Here is a 20,148-nt window from a genome sequence, read left to right as displayed (position 1 = left end):
ATTTCTCAATGGTAATTACAAATAAAGCTTACAGTCATTTCACAAATGTAAAAAACATCGAATGGGGACTGTCACGCTAAAATTCAAATTAAGGTCTGCAAATTGAGCGTACAGTCGTTACATAAAATTAGTAAACAGGACTAGTCGCGCCAAAAATTCTTACGTCACATATTCAGAACACAGTCATTGATCTTTAAAAATTGAAATGGAGAGTTTTGATGATAAAACTATTTAACATGTAGCTATAACTCCATACAAGGCAGAGCTTGACGTAACTTTACCTCTACTACCGTAAAGGTATATGAGGATATATTTCAACCTCCTTTTATTTTCCTAAGTTGAGGATATAAAAGCGTAATGACATTACATTAAAGTACATGGCAAGGCATTATCATATTAACATAGAAAGAACTGTAGGCTTTGGTTCTATCGCCATCTTCGTGGTGTTCTGTTTATTTCTGACCTTGACGCTGCAAAAGTGGCCATTGCATAAAATCTTCTCGGTTTTCTAGCAGCGTCAGTTCCAACAAAATTCTCAAGCTTTCGATGGATAGCTCCGCCATCGTCGTCAGGAGTACTGACTGCCAGGACAGTTTTTTTTTCCTTTGTTGTGATGAGGGCCCCACATGGGCAGGAGGGCACAATCCACCGCTCTTCAGCCGAGTGATGCACTTAATATATAAAAGAGGCTATTAAAATGGGGGCATAACAACACAATAAGGGGAGACAGTGGGGGTTAAAATATACACTTTCAAGGAGCCATTCATTTTGGTCTCTTCAGCCGAGTGATGCACTTAATATATAAAAGAGGCTATTAAAATGGGGGCATAACAACACAATAAGGGGAGACAGTGGGGGTTAAAATATACACTTTCAAGGAGCCATTCATTTTGGTACAGTTAAACAAGGCCATATAAAGATAAAAAAAACACAGTTGGCAGTGTGCATAGGACGTAAAAATATACTGAAGTCATATACAGAACTTAAAAGTTGCTCACAGTATTAAAATACACCAGAACGACACTTTAACAGCCACTGCAAGAGATGGAGCACACACGACAAAGAGTAAAAACTACCAGGAGTTATCGGCCGAGGTAAGGGAGGCCTTAGAGGAGGGAAACGAAGGGAGAGAAGAGGGCAGCGAGGCAGGGGGGATGGAGAGTGGGATGAAAAGAAATGAGGTTGAGGAGGGCACCAACAGGCAGGAGATGGGCTGGGTGGGATAAGGAGAGGGAAGGCAAGTTAGGAAGAAGCCCAGAGCCAGGGAAGGGATGCACTGCAAAGGGAGGAGGTGTAGCAGGGAGGAAACAACCACTCAGGAGAAGTGGAGGGGAGAGAGAGCCTTGAGCAGGAGGAGAAGGAAGGTAGGGTTAGAGTTAGTAGGAGGGGTCGATATCACGGCGAAGCTCATCATCCAAGAGAGGTAGGCGCTGTAAGTTGTGTTGGGAAATGAGTTGGAGTGTGTGGAGAGGGGGAGAGGTTGGGACACAATGGTAAAGGTGTGGCATCAGGCTGGAGTTAGGAAGGATAGGAGACACTAGGGGGTGGGGGTATGGAGTCTGTGGATGATGAACAGGGTGCAGATGTATTCAAGGAAAAGGAGAAGATGTGGGAAAGGATGAGGTCTATTCAAGGGTTTGGAGAGCTTTATAGAATCTGGGATGGGTGGAAATCCAGGTGATGCTGGCATTACAAAGGATGGGGTGGATGAAGGATTTGCAGCTGTGAAGAATGGTGGAAGGATGCAGTCCCCATGTCTGGCTGGATGGTGTTTCAGGAGGTGGAGCTATTGTGGGTCTTGTGTTGGATTGTAACGAGATGGGGAGTCCAGTTGAGATGACGGTCGAGGGTGAAGCCACGGCCCTTCAGGATAGGAGTGTGTTGGATAGGACACTGTAGATGGTAAGATAAAACTCATGGAGTCAGAAGGAACAGGTTGTATGACCTACATTGATTGCCTGAGTCTTGGAAGGGTTGACACAAAGGAGTCACTGGTTGCGCCAGGTGGTGAACTGGGAGAGGAAGGAAGCAATGAGACAAACGAAATTAATAAGAATGGCATAGGTGTGGAACTTAAAGTGGAGCCTGGGATGCCAGGCATGGTCATAGGCGTTCCGGAGGTCGAGGGAAACAAAAATAATGGAGCAACAGGAGTTAAGTTGGAGAGAAATAAGATGGGTAAGGTTAAGCAGTTGGTCGTCAGCGGAGAAGCAGGGCCAGAAGCCAATCTGGGTAAGGAGAAGGAGGTGGTGATAGTTAAGGTGGTGATGAGTACAGCAGAAGAGGATGGACTCTAAGGCCTTGCTGAACATGGAGGTGAGGCAGATGGGGCGATAGGAAGAGATGTCAAAGTGGGGTTTGTTGTGTTTAGGGAACAGCAGGACGCAGGAAGTCTTCCACAGGTCATGGTAAAAGCCAGTGAAGAGGATGATGTTATACAAGGTAGCAAGGACAGCCAGGAAGGTAGGCGGATTCCTTGAGTTGATGGTAGGTGGCACCATTGTGACTGGGGGCAGTGTTGTGTTTGGATTATGAGTGTGCAGTAATGGGAGTGTTTATGTCTGAGGGGATAACTGATCCAAGTACTGAAAACTGTGATTGACTGGTGGGACAGAGGTATTGAGGCATTTCAGGGGTGTGGGGAAGAGGGAGTAATCAAACTGGGGATCTTTGGGAATGGAAAAGACCTTGGAGAGGTGGGAAGCAAAATCGTCAGCTTTACTGAGGTTGTCGGGGAATGGGCAGTTGTCCTGGAGAAGGGGGTAATGCATGGCAGGATGGTTACCACTAAGGCAGTGGAAGGCAGACCAGTACTAGGAGGAGTTGTCAGGGGGGACAGGGTTGAGTCGTGTACATGTCTGATGTCAGTCCAGATATTTCTTTGCTGTTAAGATGTTGTGGATGTGTCACTGTAATTGCCAGTAACAGTGGATCTATGCCGGTCACAAGTGCAGAGGAAAGAGCGGTAGAGCCTGCAGGATTCACAGAGAGGAAGGATGGCCTGTGGAGGAAAATTAGGGTGGTGAGGGTGGATAAGTTTGGAAGGAATGTGGGCATCCACAGCATCAGTGATGGTCTTCTGGAGGAAGGATGAGGATGAGCTAAGTGGGTGGCTTTCGACTTGTGAGGCAGTAGATTCCCAGTAGGCATCCCAGTCAGTGCAGCAGTAGTCATGGACAGATTTGGAGGGGCAGCAGGGTGGGTGTCAGGAGGGGGGAGATGGGCTGAGAAAATGGTGAGAAGGACTCGGAAGTGGTCGCTGCTAATGGGTTGAGGACAGCTGTACCGATATGACTGAGGACGTTAGGGGAAGTGAGGATGACATCTGGGGTGGAATTATTTTCAGGCATACAGGAATTACTCCCATTCTGTGGGAGGGGAACAAGGTCACCGTGGAGGGTAGCAAGAAACTCATACCACCATCGAAGGGTAGCAGGGTGACAGCTGTGGATGCTGAGGTCTGTGCCAATCACATAGGTGGAGAACGTGCAGTCAGCATGGGAGATGAATTCGTAGGGGAGAGGAGCTGCAGGATGAAAATAGATAGTGGCACAGATGACAGAGAGGGAGGGAAAAAGGATGCTGAGGATGAGGTGTTCAGTCAGATTATTGAGCAGGGTTGTGACTGGACAGGGATATGCTTGTGGTGGCCAATAGTGACCTGACATTAGGCGAGGGGAAGGAGATTGTCAGTGTGGTGGAGGAGGTGAGGAGAGATATGGACAACTTCTTGAGGTTGGAGGAAGGTTTTGTTAAGGATGAAGGAGTCGACCTGGTGCTGGGACAGAGTAGGCATGAAGAGGTATTTCTTAGCAGGGAGAAAGTGAATGTTTAGGTAGAGGGGACACTACTGTTACCATGCCAGGGGGCAATTGGGAAAGGGGGCAGATGGAGGAGGAGAGAGGCTTAAATGTGGGTGTCTAGGTGGTGAAGGTCAGGTGGGCCTAGTTATGGGAGTATGTGGTGAAGGTATTCAAGTGGATTCACAGCAAGGGAAATCTGCTGGAGGCAGGCGGCGTTTAAAGAGGTGGATATTCTGGAGGATGGTGGTGACCACAGGGCTTAGCTTTGTGATCACAGCAGTGAGGGTTTGCAGATGACGAGGGGGTTGAGGCTGACAGGGAGAGTACGAGGTAAGGAAAGGTGTGAAGGAGCATGTGGGTCAAAGGTGGTGCAAAGAAGTTTTTGGGGGAGGTCAGTGTGGAAAGAGGGAGAGGAGGATTTGTTAAGGACAGAGTCTCTGTGGGGAATAAGTTGGGCAAAGAGGGCGCTGGGGATATACTTGTGGACTTCGAGGGTGGGGGTGCAGGTATTGAGGAATTTAGGATCAGGGTTGGAAAGGACAAATTTATACAGGGCAGGGGCAGGGGATGCCGGGGGAGGGGCATTGTCCATGGGGGATCAGAAACAAGACGGATGGGTGATTGTTTCTTGGAAGAGGGGGTGGAGGCGAGGTCAGCACTCATGTTTTAGGGGTTTTTTTTGGTGGGGTAGCCTGGGAGATGGTCTGAGGGTCTGGCTGGAGTGAAAGATGATGGGACGCAAGCCCCTTGTGTAAAGCAGAGACACTTTGAAAGGAGGGTGGGTGCTCCATGGTGGCAACTGTGGTGCAGTCGGCAGTGGCAGAGGTAAGGGAAACAGGGGCGGTCATAGCAGGGCGAGAGATGAATGGGGGACATTCATCTTGATGGGTGGTAGCGGAGGGAGTGGGGGCAGTAGCATGAGTGGGAGTAGGGGCAGGAGCATTATACAGGTGAGAATACAGGGGTGGTGAGGAGATAAAAGAGGAGGAGACTGTGAGGATGGAAGGTGGAGCAGACAGGGAAAGCCCAGAAAAGGCACTCTAGGAGATAATGGTGGGGGCACAGAAAAGGGGAAGTGTAGATGACTGTGGTGGTGAAGGTATCCATGGTGGACTGTGCAGTCTACTGGTGACAGGTGCCGCCAAATTAGGGAAAGAGAACGAAGACAGGACAACGGGGAGATGGGGACAGGACGGAGGCGGCAGCAGTCACGGGCAGCGAGCAGCAGGCAGTGGAAGGACAGACGTACAGATGGATGGGTGGCAGCAGATGGTGAGAGACGGCAGTAGACAGGAGATGGTGATGGAGCGTGGGGGAGGGGTCGTCCAATGCTTCGACTTCGCCCTTGAGTGTAGCCCACACAACAGAAATCTCCCAATTTGGAAGTTGTGGGACTCTAACCCACAGGATGCTACCAGAACTGGCATTATATCCAGCTTATATACTTAAAATTAAGGCTACCAGCACACATCAGAGACAGCCGAAACGACACATGCGAGAAAGGCGAGTTGGGTAGCTCCTAGCAGGACCACCCATTGCAGGAGCAAGCAACATCAAGCAGCACGAGGGACCTGCGCCACATTTGAAACTGCCACTCCCACCTCCCTACAAGCGATAAGCATCCACCATTGCTTCCCTTCAACATTCCAAGCTCGTGGTGGGAGCTGCAGTTTCAACTGTGGCACTGGCCCTCATTTCACCTGATGACACTTGGTCTCATGGCGGGCCAGAGCTGCTATGAGCTACTCAACTCACCTTTTGTGCTCTTGTCGTTTTGGCCCTCTCTGATGGGTGTCAGTGGCAATATTCATAGGTATATAAGTGGCAAGCATGCCAGTCCTGGCGACCTATGAAAGACTTCCCATGTCCTGCTGTTCCCTAAACCCAGCAAACCCCCTCTCACACCTATTCCTATCGTCCCATCTGCCTCACTTCTGTGTTCAGTAAGGTCTTCGAGTCCATCCTCTCCTGCCATTTCACGCCAACTTATCCAGCACCACCTTCTCACCTTCTTCCCCTTACCCAGTGTGGCTTCCAGCCCTCCTTCTCAGCCAACGACCAGCTCCTTAACCTTACCAATCTTCTTTCCCTCCAACTTAACTCCCATCACTGTGATATCTAGTTTCCTTCACCCTTCAGAATGCCTACGACCATGTCAGGCATACCGGGCTCCTCTTCAAACTCCAGATCTATGCTCTCCCGATCAATTTCGTCTGTCTCCTCGCTTCCTTCTTCTCCCATCGTTCCTCCTATGTCACTATCCATAATTCCCACTCCTATACTTTCTAACACTCCACCAGCATGCCCCAAGACTCCAGCATTTCCCCTCTCCTCTATCTCCTGTATACTGCTCATATGCACAAACCTCTCCCACCTGTTCACCTTCTCCAATTTGCTGATGACACCTCCTTCCTGGCCCTTTATCCTATACTTCAACGGTCTCAACGTATCCTCCAAACCCACCTTGACAAGTTCACAACTTGGAGCAACCAGTGGTTCCTTTGTTTCAACACTTCCAAGACCCAGGCAATCATCGTAAGGCACACCACCTGCTTCCATTTACAGTGTCCTATCCACCTCATTCCTACCCTAAAATACCTTGGTCTCACCATTGACCGCCATCTCACCTGGACTCCCCATGTCCTTAGGATCCAACACACGGCCACAATACACTCTGCCTCCTGCAACTCCTGTCTGGCCAGACATGGGCACTGCATTCTTCCACCATCCTTCACACCTACAAATCCTTGATCCACCCCACCCTTTGTCATGTCAGTGTCCCTTGGATGTCCACCCTTCCTAGATTCCACAAAGCCCTCCAAATCCTGGAATGCCAAGCACTCTGCCTTGCCTCCTGTATCCATCTACCATCCCCCAAGCACATCATCTATTACCTGATTCCCTTCCCGATCTCCCTCTTTTCCTTAAACACATCTGCACCCTGTATAACGTTTACTGATTCGATCCACCCCCCACTTCCTGGTGTCCCCCTTCCTCTCCACCCCCAGCCCATTGCCATACCTTTACCATTGTGTTGTGCCCTCTCTCCATCTCAATACCTTCCACGTCCTTTCTCAACACAACACCCCGCACCTATCCCTCCTGGATGATGAGCTGACATCTACCCCTCCTACCAACTCTAACCCCCTCTCCTCCCGCCTAATCCTCAGGGCTCCCTCTCCAATCCCCTTCCTTTTCCCTGTGCGGTTTTTACACACTTCTCACATGCTACCTCCTGCCTTGCCTACTCTCTTCATCTCCCACCCCACCCGTTTCCTGTCTCTTGGTGCGCCCCCTGCAGCCCCCCCCCTTTTTCTTCTTCCTGCCGGCCACCGAGTGGCGCAGTGGTTAGCACACTGGACTCACATTCGGACCCGCGTCCAGCGATCCTGATTTGGGTTTTCTGTGATTTCCCTAAATCGCTCCAGGCAAATGCCGGGATGGTTCCTTGAAGGGCACAGCCAACATCCTTCACCATCCTTCCCTAATCCAATGAGACTGATGACCTCACTGTCTGGTCTCCTCCCTCAGTAGATCTACACAGTCCTCCACACTTCAGCCAAGTGGCTTTACAAAAAGACATGAAAAGGTGAACTCTTACATGAAGAGGGGGACAAAAGGGGGACATATAAAACAAGGTAAATGGAGATGATGGGAGTTAAAATATACACAAACACAGGAACATGCACTATGGGCAGTTAAAAAGTCGACATAAAGTTAAAAGAACACAGCTAGCAGTTCATGGCGCACTTAAAATACACTGCACTCAAACACAAGTTAAAAGATGGCCACACTATAAAAATCACACATAGCGAGACACTTAAAGAAAATACCACTGCAAACGGCAGGAGCACTCACGAAGAATAAAAACCACTGGTAGGGACTTGCCGAGGGACTGGAAGCGGAAGAGGAGGGACAAAGAGGGGCCGAAATATTGTGACAATAGGACACTATGAACCGGCAGTATACCCGTGGACTGTTCGAGCAGTCTTAAAATTAATCATCGGGAAACTTAAGAACCACGAAGACATAGCGGAAGGAGCAGATAAGGGTAATAGAGCCGTTGTCATTTATAGTGCTGAATACGTATCCAAAAATATAAAAACTTTTAGGGAAAACGGTACTGAATCCGTTGACCTAAATCAAATGCAAACTTCTGCTAGACAACTGCGCATTTGTGCTCTTTTTTCCAATAACATCATTGCCCCCGAAATTCAGAATGAATCGCAGTACTCCAACCCTCCACCCTCAAGTTAAGACAAAAAATGGTTGAAATGGCACTGAGCACTATTAGGTCATCAGTCCCCTAGAACTTAGAACTACTTAAACCTAACTAACCTAACATGCCCGAGGCAGGATTCGAACCTGCGACCGTAGCAGTCCCGCGGTTCCGGACTGCAGCGCCTAGAACCGCACGGCCACCGCGGCCGGCGAAGTTAAGACACATAAACCAGAATTTCCTGTGCACATCACTGTTAATTGCATTGGTAATCAGGCAGAAATTGCTGCCAAATTTGTTCGGAAAAAGTTACAGAAATTTTGTGTTTACGAAGCCAATTACTCAGTTTCAAAAAAGAAGCGCTTATTGATAAATTTCAGAGTAAAGTAATTCTCCCGATGTGAAAAACTTGAACACGAACACACCTATCGATGAAACTGTTCTCGGTATTGTTGATAATCCAAAAGTAAGAGTGGACACATTCCCGATGAAATCGATGAGCTCGTATTCCTCCGCAGAATCATTTCATCATACAACTATTCTTCCGTATAATAGCCGCATTTATAAACAAAAAGACGGACTAGCGATGGGAAACTTCTTAGACGGCCGTTTAGTTGACATTTTCGTCTACACATTAGAGAAGAAATACTTCCAACAATCACCGCTCAGTAGAAAGTAGGCCTATCTTCGTCGTATTTGGCGCCCAAATTAACAAACTAAGTTTGTTTGCGGAAGAATTCTGCAACCTTCATCCCAAACTGAAGTTTATATATGGGTTCATGACTTCAGATCAATTTCTTCATTACCTTGCCTTAAATATTCGTTTGGTTGAGGAACAGATTATATTTAACATTTTCCGAAAACCAACCACAAGCGATGCTATTATACATGCTTCGTCATGTCATTCCATCCAGCAGAAGGATACCCTTTTTTTCCTCAATAGAATAATCACCCTGGCTGCAGCATGGATCAGTCTAAGCTCATGCCATGCAAGTTCACGCTACAAATGGCGGAGTCACGTCCCGACGTCGCTGTCGCTGGTACACCCTAACCAGCCCCCGGTAACTGTGCGAGTTAAAAGAACCCTTTATCTGCATTTTTATGAAAAAGTGATAAAAGAGTGTCAATTAAATATGTGGAAAGAACTTGTAAATCGTATAACAGCAGTGTTTTATAGAAAGAGAGCGTCAATACGGCAAGATTAATATGTGATAGAGTGAAACAAGGACAATTTGTATATGAAAAATTTGTTTATAACAAATACAAGTGTTAGTGTTAAATTTTTCAGTTTGTTATAAGGCTGCTCATGCTCTATTCCAGCAGAAAAATATTAAATAAAATCTTAATTTCAACGTGATTACAGGATTGCTCATTCACAATTCCAACAGAAATATGCTAAATAATAAATTAGTGTTTGAATTTTTTAGAGATAATGAACAGTTTGATTATGTGTTCAGCGTTGAAGGTTACCTTCCTATTAGCAAACCAGAGCGTTGCGTTTATTAAATAATTATGAGAATTTATCACAGAATGGTTTGGTCAATTGTTATGAAATTCTGGAAAAACTTATTTTAAAAATATTTTCCTATTCAACAACGTTTTTATGATTTATTGACTAATTAAAATGAGGCATCGTTGATTGTTTATTGTAAATCAATTTACTATTTGATTAATGTGTTCTTATATTGTTCAATGAACTCAAGAACTGAGCAATTTAATTTTGGTGATCAGGAAGAGAAATAGTGTCAGTGGGATAAAACTACTATTTAGAGGACCTTGTTCTTTCAGTTTTTTTCACAGTGATGTAAGCATAAATTATTTTAAAACTGTTTGTTGTCTGCGAGAACAGTGCAATGTTGGAAATCCACAAGGAAGGGGATGAGTAACGTTTCCGGCCTTTGGTGCGTTAAGATCCCAGCCCAACTTCATTTGATAGTTTGGCTGTGACTGCATTAGCTGATGAGTGACGCAACAAGTGGAGTAAGCGCAGACAACAAATGTTACAGGGAGTAAGAAATTTTGCCAGTTTAGTAGTCAGATAATCTGATTTGCTGACACTACAGCAATCAGTTCACCAAATCTCATTTCCAGTGCAAATGGGAATTGTTACATGTTGTCTGTGGTAACATATTGGAAGGAATGCATAAATACGCAGATTGCATACTGCAGTGGACAGTGGCTGTGGTCGTCAGATTTGGGTGCCACAAGTGTTTACTTCGTTCTGGTGCGATCGTTATTCCTTCAATGTAGCGCCGTACGATTCAACAGCTTCTTCACATAGTGAAAATTCCTGTTTACGCATCTTTTCATTGACGTAAGGGGACAAATAGAAGGCATTTGCGATAAATCAACAGTAAACGACCAATAAGCCCTCAATTGGATTTTGTTAATCAATTGTTTGACATGTAATGTGGCAGCTGTCAATGCCATGAAGAATGATGCGACATTTTCGGTTCTTTTTCCCTAATTTCACAGATGTCTTGTGCCAAATAAAATTTGTGTGTCATTTAATATAAACAGTTCTTCGATCGTATAATCCAAAAGATTTGTAAATTTGTGGTAAGATCATATGGGATGAAACTGCTGAGGTCATCTGTCACTAAGCTTACACAAGACTTAATCTAACTTACGACAAGGACAACACACACACCCATGTCCGAGAGAGGACTCGAACTTCCGATGGGGGGAGCCGCGCGAACCGTGACAGGACGCCTAAGACCACGCGGCTCGTCTAATGCTATGGCCATGTTATGTCAAGTTGTAAACAGTCTGCTGTCTTTCAAAGTTAGGCTGACGAGCAAGTAAAACCCAGCATGCGCTGATAAGAACAAACTATGCCCTATTATACGTAAAGTTACGACCCATGGGATTAAGTAATGAGTGCAGTCCCCCCGAGTTAAATGCCACGGAGCACGTGTGGGATGAGGTGGGAAGACCTATTGCGGCTCGTCCACATGCACCAACGGCCATCCTACAGCCGTCAGCCTCGCTGATGGAGAAATGGAACGCCCTACCACAGAATCTGCTTGTCAACATTATGATCAGGATAGTAGCAGATTTCAGAGCATACTGTCCATGGTATAATAATAATGGTATAATAATAATGGCGCGGGTAGACCGATCGCCTGGTGCAAGTCTTTCGATTTGACGCCACTTCGGCGACTTGCGCGTCGATGGGGATGAAATGATGACGATTTCTCCGTGAGCGGAGAAAATCTCCGACCCAGCCGGGAATCGAACCCGGGCTCTTAGGATTGACAGTCTGGCGCGCTGACCACTTTTTTTTTTTTTTTTTTTTTTTTTGTTGATCGATGTGTTTGGTCGTTGCGGACGTCACATGACATCCGGTTAAGTTCGTTTTGTTGATCCTGCCACTCAGTATTTTATTACAAAGGCCAACCAGCTCTCTGACCGAACACGCTGAGCTACCGTGCCGGCTGGTTTCCGGTTCAGCGAGCTAGTCACATCGCTACTTACCGAAAGAGGAAACCACTCAGCTACCTGGGGCGGACTGGTGATCACACACACATGCTATTAAGAATCTCGTCCCGCCTTTTGAAATATCCAGGGGACGCTAATAAGTCGCGATGACTTCGGTGTAATTATTGTCTTTGAGTAAAAGTTTTGTTTCTTCATGTCTCCTTGCGTATTTCTTTCACTTACGTTCTGATCTGCAGTGTAGCGGCTTCTTTCTGTGTGCGGTCCTAGTTTCATCGAGCTATTTTACTTGTCAGTGACAAATCAAGTGAAAGCTACTCTCGTCCTTAGCTTTTGCACACCAGTGTATTGGTCATAAATTACCAGATTCGTCAGTTATCAGACACAAAGGTTGAATTTCGAGACACGTGGACATGTAATGGCGGCAGAATAAAAGTTTGGCGTGTGCTCTTAAATGTCAAGAAAAATGACCAGGGAAGTTGAAATAAGAGAATATTTTACTTCCACGTCATGTAATGAATTCAAAAGTCTGGTGAACAGAGTAACAGATGACTTCTTAGCAGCAGCAAGACACTTGATTAGGTAGGCCAATATGCAAACACCATATACAACATAAATTATTTGATAAGCTAGGCTGAATAGAAAAGTTCACCCTACTAATCTTCAATTTACATTACTTAATCGCATTCGGGAGGACGACGGTTCAATCCCGTCTCCGGCCATCCTGATTTAGGTTTTCCGTGATTTCCCTCAATCGTTTCAGGCAAATGCCGGGATGGTTCCTTTGAAAGGGCACGGCCGATTTCCTTCCCAATCCTTCCCTAACCCGAGCTTGCGCTCCGTCTCTAATGACCTCGTTGTCGACGGACGTTAAACACTAACCACCACCACCACATTACTTAATTTATATTCGGTACCAAGCCTCATGGCTACTGGCCTCATAAGGCAAAGGGTCAGCAACGGCCCGTGCAGCATAGTTCCACTCGTGGCGTTCATAGAAACTTCGCTACAGAAGTCAGTGAAAATCTAACCATCAAAATGCAAGCACCCTACGAATGTGTAACGAAATGGTTTTGCAGATTGGCAAGGCTTACGATAATACCAATAACATCAACTACTTTACCTAGCAGCAAACACAGCGACTGGCTGCATTCGACCCAGCACAGCTGCACGCCGACCGCCACGTGATGGACTTATTCAAACTTTCACCCCGAGTTCCTCTTTAGGCGAGTAGCGATGTGACTGGCTCGCTGAACCGGAAACCACGCACAAGACTTCCCGTAAGCTCAAGAGACTACACAAGCAAAACAAACTGCCTGCATTCGGATTTTGTTAGAGAATATCTCTGCATTACAGCGACAATAATTGGTTTGCGGAATAAAGTAGCAGCATAATTTAAAATTGAAAGTAGATGTGTAATACGCAACTTTCAATGTTTAGCAAGAAAAACATGCACTCTGTTCCTTAAGACTCTCACCGTAACCAAAGTATGCGGATAGTTCCATGGCTGCCGTTATGTTGAAAATAACAAACGAAAAAGTTTAAAACAACAGCAATGTCTCAGTACCACGTTCTAGCGAATGTTTTGTAAAATTTGTAACTCCACCTTAGTACAGCGTGAGGTTTTAAATAGTGCAGATGTACTGTGCTAGATGATTTCTGAGACGATACACAAACATTCCATCTAACGAATTTATACAAAGATATGCTTGTTTTCCCTGTTGAGCACCATTTTATTCTTAACACTCAGCACTGTGGACAGTACGTGCAGCGGAAGACACAGAGGGCAGCAATAGTGTTTCACATGATGGCACCGCCATGGTCTTTCAGTCCCGGTTCAGTCTCCTCGCGAGGTCTAGGAATGTCGGTGAACACTTTGAATGGTTTGTTGGCTTTTTACAGTGTCTCATAGGAGGAGAGTATCTATGACTTTTGTCTAGCACACTCACTCACCCATCCACCAACTCACATACACACACTCACATACACAAACACACAGCCTCCCTCGACGGAAAAAGGGTCTCGTGGCTTTCTGACAACTCCGTATTATAACGTCTTCACCAGTCAGTGAATCTGGCAAGGGACACAGTACGTTTTCTGTTGGCCAGCATGCTAAAATGTAGATGTGCTTGCGCCAACATATGCCATTCTGCTGAGGAAGGAACGTTCGCAAGAGAAGGAGTGAAGAAGTTCGGTCGTGTGCAGGGCGTTGCAGCTGCCCAACGCACCATACGACGAGGAAGAGACCGCCATTTCCCCGTTCCATACAGAAAGATAATAACAAGGTGGATAACAATAGCCTGAGACAAGTTTTCAAACCAATGCGACGCATAAATGACCTGAAACGACAGAACCCAGGAAAATATCCGACGAGTTCGTGTAGCTCTGTACGATGCCCACATCGATCTGTTCATCACCATTCCAAGACATTACAAATCCCTCGAACGTCTTAAAAGAGGACTGTGAAGCAGGATTTAAAGTTTCATCCTTGTAAGCTGTACATGACTCAACATTTACGGCAATGAGACAAAGTGGGTAGGCGAAATTTCTGCACAGCATTTCTGACTAATCTTGTAATGTCTAATGACATAATTTCTTAAGACAACAGCGCAGCAGGAACATTGCCGCCCAAATGCGATATGGCTTCAGCCTTATGAGACTACAGCCCCAACGGCCCGTAATTCAGTGACTACACTGAGATACCTCTTTCTACATCGATTACTCCCATGGTTCAGTGATATCTCACAGTCGTTGAGATCACCTGCTCCTTCAGCCCCTGGTTTTCTTCTGTGGGGTCATCTCAGGATCACAATTATTTCACGGCGTGTCCACAACACAATGAGCTGGATGCAGCAATCTGGGAAGAGATAGAGGCCTTTCCTAAAGAAAGGATGAAGAATGTAATTAGAAGGAATGGTCAGTGTTCGGACACTTGATAGGAACGATCATTCGAAGCAAAAAATCCAGTAAACATGGGTTACAAAACACGTACCTTGAGAGCCATGAGTTTCGATATTGCGCAACAAATCTCTTCTTCTGAAAGCTCTCTGCATCCCATACTTTTAGAGTTGGTAGTATTGACCAAACCAAAGATAATTGTCCAGAAAGTATGGACGGTAAAATGCGTATCTTAAGAACTATGAACCCTTGTTCATCTTCGCTAATGTAAAACACATCTTTCTATGGTCAGTTAAAATTCGTCAGTGGAACAGCACAATAAGTAGCCCATAGTGGTACCCCCTACCAAATGTCGAAAGACTGTATCCGCAGTACAGACGTAGATGTTTAAGTACAGGAACAAGTCCATTCATACTTGTTATCAAATCATAAAGGTGCTGCCCAGTACTTTTTTAAACAAGTGCGGCATCCCAAAACATGGGTGTGTGGTTGGTGGTAACAACCTAACAACTAACGTATTAGTTGTAGGTGGACATGTCCACGCCGAGCACACGTCACCAAGGTGTCTGTTTGCGCACCTTGCATCTTCTAATGTCGTGTCTGCCTCACAAAACGTCTCTCACAGTTGTTGTGTCATGATGATTTGGTTCTGTTACTCTGCTATACGAATGTGTAGGTCTGTTTTCCAGTAATGAGTAAGCAATTTGATCACGGATGCCAGGAATTTATTCCACGTTGCAAGGTTTCACTTAACACAGTCCCTAAGGCAATAACAATTATATCCAGCCACACACTTGCGATTTAAAGACACCGAGCTGTTGTATGATATATGCACAATGCGATATATATATATATATATATATATATATATATATATACATATATATATATATATAACTGCTTTTCCTGACCTTACCATCTGAAAGCAATCCAAACACCAGTGAGAATGAGAGAAAGCTCTTCACGTGAACACCCATGCCTTAGCTCGTGATTACGATTCAATAGGCTCTACGATGGTAGAATCTAAGCCGTACTGCACAACATTACAATCTGCAAGAGGCCAATTGCGCCTAAACGTAACTGCATATAGCATTCTATGAGTTAATGCGTCCCGGATCGTGGTAGATACTTTTCTCCTCTGACAACGCCAAACCCCATCCCACAATCTAACTCGAAATAATGTGCGTTTAACAGGCTACTTAAATGAATTACTGTATTATACATTGCTTTATGATAATTTTGTTTAGTGCTACTGTGATATTATTGTAGTTAATTTTGTAGCTGCTCTGGTATTAACGCTTTGGACGTGTAAAACACAGCACCAGTTTTAACACTTTTAAGCTAATAAGGTGACATGAATAGTAAGCGTGAAGGTTTCCGTTTTGTTCGTTACGTAAGGTAAACCATACGAAAATAAAAAGAATAAGTTACATTAATGAAACTGTAATGGTCTACAAAAGTAGAAGAAATTGTCATTATACTATGATCTAAGGTTATCAAAGCCAGCTAGTTACGTATTCAGTAATCAACAATTGCACTCCAGATTATTCGATCTGTCATACGACCAGCGAGCGAAATGGAATTCAGTTGACAATCTGGAACAGATTTTGAGTGACGTTCCGCAGTTACAAAATAAATCTCTAAGGCATGACTTTGAATGTACTTGCTACTACCTGAAGTCTGTAGAACTCTCGAACTTTTAACAAGCAAAATGTGTCCCCAGAAACTTTTTTGCAGTCGTGCGGACCTTTGGAAGCAAGTTAAAGTGGTTTTCCGAAGAGAAAGTAATGGAATTCTCTACTTTGTCGGTGTCAGTGCTTTATCCCACAGTAACCGACGTTAACGTGGGTCAAGGAAGCATAGAATAAAATCCTGCAGTGACAACATACAAAAATTTTACATGCATGCTTTCCAGATTCATTTATTACTCTTCAGTTGTCAGTTTGGAGGGCTGTCATTGAGACACGACAAATCACGGAACACATCAGATCAGGGAAGCATTGTACTTGCTTTACACAAGAACTGCCGATAATCACCAACGACAGACTGTTTATTTGACATAAATGTGAAAATGGTTGGCAATGGAATATGTACAGATGACTCGACCCTTGGAAATAAACTGTATTTTTCCCACTTGAAGTATTCACATTCCTTGTAATCACAATACAATTTTTTTACTTCTATTATTTATTAAAATAAATAATCTGATTCTTCAGGGTTTGTCCAGCAAACAATGCATGCAAATCGCAGCAGGAGGTTTATGGAGGCGGTTGATATCTCATTAAACCTTTGTAGAGCGAAGCCTGAAAAGTGGAAGGTGAGAAGAATTTTATCGTTTGGAGACTATCTAGGGTCTGAACTCTTACTTCATTGGCGCTGTATACAGGGTGTTCGGAAATTCCCGTTAAAAATTTCTAGGACTTGTAGAGGGGAGAGAGTACATAATGTTTTGAATAGGAACCTATGTCCGGAAATCTACTGATTCCGTTCTAAGGTAAGAGTAAAGTCATGAACCAGTCTTCAAAAGTAGTTCTGTCGAACCAGCCGATTTTCGTGCAGTTATATCTGGCTCCTAGAGAGTCGCCTTCCGTCCAAGTATTCCATATTTTCTATGCCTTATAACTGACATATGTTGGCAAGATCTCGCCAGCCGCATTCATACACATTATGATAAGAGACTGACACTTTGCTTGACTTCATTATGACTTCGGGATATTTACAACCCTGCTTAGTTAAAACCCTATCCTTTCCCGGATCATCAGCCACGTTTGTTTCATCGTAATTGTAAACATTTTGGGGAACACTACCTTCCATCCCTTTTTCTCAATGTCATCAAAGTATAAATTTATGACACCTCTGTTCACAGCAGCCCTACTCTCACCATTACTCGCAGGTCTTTGTGATAAGCGGTCATAGTGTCTCTGAGCAAACGATTCAACCCAACGTTTTCCAGGAAATTTGTTAATGAACATTATTTCTTTACAGTCACATGAATCCATACATATTTTTACAATGCAGCGAAAAATGGTTAAAATGGCTCTGAGCACTATGGGACTTAACTTCTGAGGTCATCAGTCGCCTAGAACTTGGAACTACTTAAACCTAACTAACCTAAGGACATTACACACAACCATGCCCGAGGCAGGATTCGAACCTGCGAGCGTAGCGAATACAGCGAAGCTCAATTCTGGAAATAGGAAATCCGAACTTGCTCAGTTCGATAGCTTGCTGTACAAATGATTCCTCCTCTTGTGAAGTAAATACACAATTTCCTCCAGCTTGTGCCATATTGTTTTTCCGTACAGCCTTCATTTTAGGAATTATAGAAATATGTAAAATTCCATAGACAACTGCAGCCTTGCGAGAGGATAGTCTTTTTGTCTTGATATCTTCCAAACACTGTTACATCACAGCTGCAGAATAAGATTTGTATCGGTGACACCCAGTCTTGTTCATTGATCTCTGACGATCACTCATTGCTGTCTATAAGCTACCTAAAAAACACAAAAATGTCTTATCACTCTTAATTTGTCTTCATGTTATTAATTACGTGCCAAGAAATCTATTTTTAACAGTGAAGAACATGGAAAGCATCTATGGTCCATAATAAAAAGTTGACCATAGATGTTCTCAAGGTCACACATTGTACTTTTATTGCACATTTCTCACATATAAAGTCGGCAGATAAGCGCCAAACTAAAGATAATACATCCCAAAAGTATCAAAAGACAAATAAAGAAAATTCAAATCAGGTAATTCTTACCTTGTTCTCAGTACGACGGAAAGTCGGAGGACGAAGTTGAAAACAAGCCTCTGCAAATTTACTCTGTGGCTACAGTGAGGCAACATCTTCCTCATTGTATTCAACATCATCATCTTCTTCTTGTTCTTATTCTTTTTCTACATCATCATTATCATATTCCTCATAATAAGCATCCTCTGTTTCTGGTTCTTTTCTAATTTCTCCGCAATTACTATGACTAATACGTAGTTTTCTTCATCTGTAACATATCTGTCTTCTTTTTCTTACCCTGTCTACGTCTCTTTTCGGCATAGCTACTCCAATATTTGCTGTGGTTGGTAAACGCGTTTCTATAGTTTTCCATCACATACTCAGGATTAGCTTGCCTTTTTCGTAAAAACAGGCGTTTCATTGACGTTTCAGAAATCGCTTTACTTTTTTAAAAAAGATCTAACCTTACGTACAGCTGTATCAGATTCTGGAATAGATGATAACACAGCATCTCCATTAAGTGAATGTGAGAGACTATTAAAATATTATATTTAACATTCTTTGACATACTGAGTCACTATGTTTTTGTGGGTGACAATAATAAATTTGGGTCTTAATATACATTAGGTTATTCATTCAGTTACTTCAATAAATATAACAGCAACAAATATTATTATCAGCCGAATCAGTTTTTATTTTTTCACAGAACTGCTGTAGCGCCATGACGTTTATGTCAAATTTATTGCCAGTCTTCCCCAACGAGGAACTAGCTATTACATTTGCAGCTTCTGTATGTGTTTCTGTTTTTGTTGTGCCTCTGTCTGTCTTCCTTTCATAATTCCGCAACTTGACTTCACATGGAAAAATCAGGATGTTACACCACTACAAACTGCAGCGAATGAATGGCCCACATTTTACAACCCTATATTCAGTTATAGATATGTGCTATTCCCCTACAGTGCCATTATTGCCATGTCATGTGTGAGGTGCCTGTGGGGCTGATTATCATACCTCTAAGACACCATAAGTCCGATTTCTGGTGACCTACACAGAATGAAAGTACGACATAAGATCATACAAAGTTATAACAATATCGCACAATGGAAGCGTCTTATTGAATAATAATAGGGATAGCCTTGTCAACCATGAAAAGACGGCTTTTTAACTCTCTTGGGGAGTTGTTATGCCAAAAAGAAATAAATTTAATTCAAAACAGAAAGTAAAGAAAAAAAGTTCCATTTTATGTCTATAGGTGCCACAACACACATGGATCTACTACTGAGAGAAGATATCTTTATCTGTAACGGAAACCAGCAGTCACTGTAAGCATCAGGTTTATTAACAGGAAGTGTCTACATATATGAAGAGCAACCAGGACAAAATCGATTCTGGTATAGTTTCCGGTAGTATTTTATGTGGTTTTTTTTACCACCAATCAGATTGCAACTACCTGTATATTGTAACACAGAAAAAAGTATCTTGAAAATGAACTGTAAAAACAAATCTATATTGTCCACATGACTGAATGAATCAGAAAGTATAATGTCCACCATTTCAGTTTCAGTTTGCTTTTGTTTCATCTACTCTGGCAGCACTGTCGAGTTTAACTTATGTCAATGCTTGCAGCTATTCGAAGCTTTAGTCTGCGTTGTTGCCTTCTGGTATTGTTTGACATCGTTGTAGCAAAATCGTTATTGTTAGTACTACATAGGACCAGTATTCTGTTGTGTTTTGTGTGTAGTGCGTCTCATGGCTTTAGAAGAGAAAAGCGTGACTATAAGGGGGGGTGGGGGGGGGGGCGTAAAGATCGTGGAACGAGAAAAAGAATGAAGAAGAAATAAAGAAAGTGAAAACAGAAATAAGGTAAATCTTCCTTTTATACTGTCTTATTAGAAAAATTGATTTTGTTTCCATACCATTCATCAGTAAATAATTCCACGATAAATAGCACTTTCTTATTCTTTTTGTCGTAGATAACGTGATGAAGATTATCATTTAGTAAATTTTGATCCTCCCTGCCAAAATGTAGAGAGTAGTTTTAATGACGGTTTTATCCC

The sequence above is a fragment of the Schistocerca serialis genome, chromosome 6, assembly GCF_023864345.2.
Source record: "Schistocerca serialis cubense isolate TAMUIC-IGC-003099 chromosome 6, iqSchSeri2.2, whole genome shotgun sequence".
In the NCBI taxonomy this organism is placed as follows: domain Eukaryota; kingdom Metazoa; phylum Arthropoda; class Insecta; order Orthoptera; family Acrididae; genus Schistocerca; species Schistocerca serialis.
The sequence above is the reverse complement of the archived record's forward strand: the minus strand, read 5'-3'. Positions refer to the sequence as shown.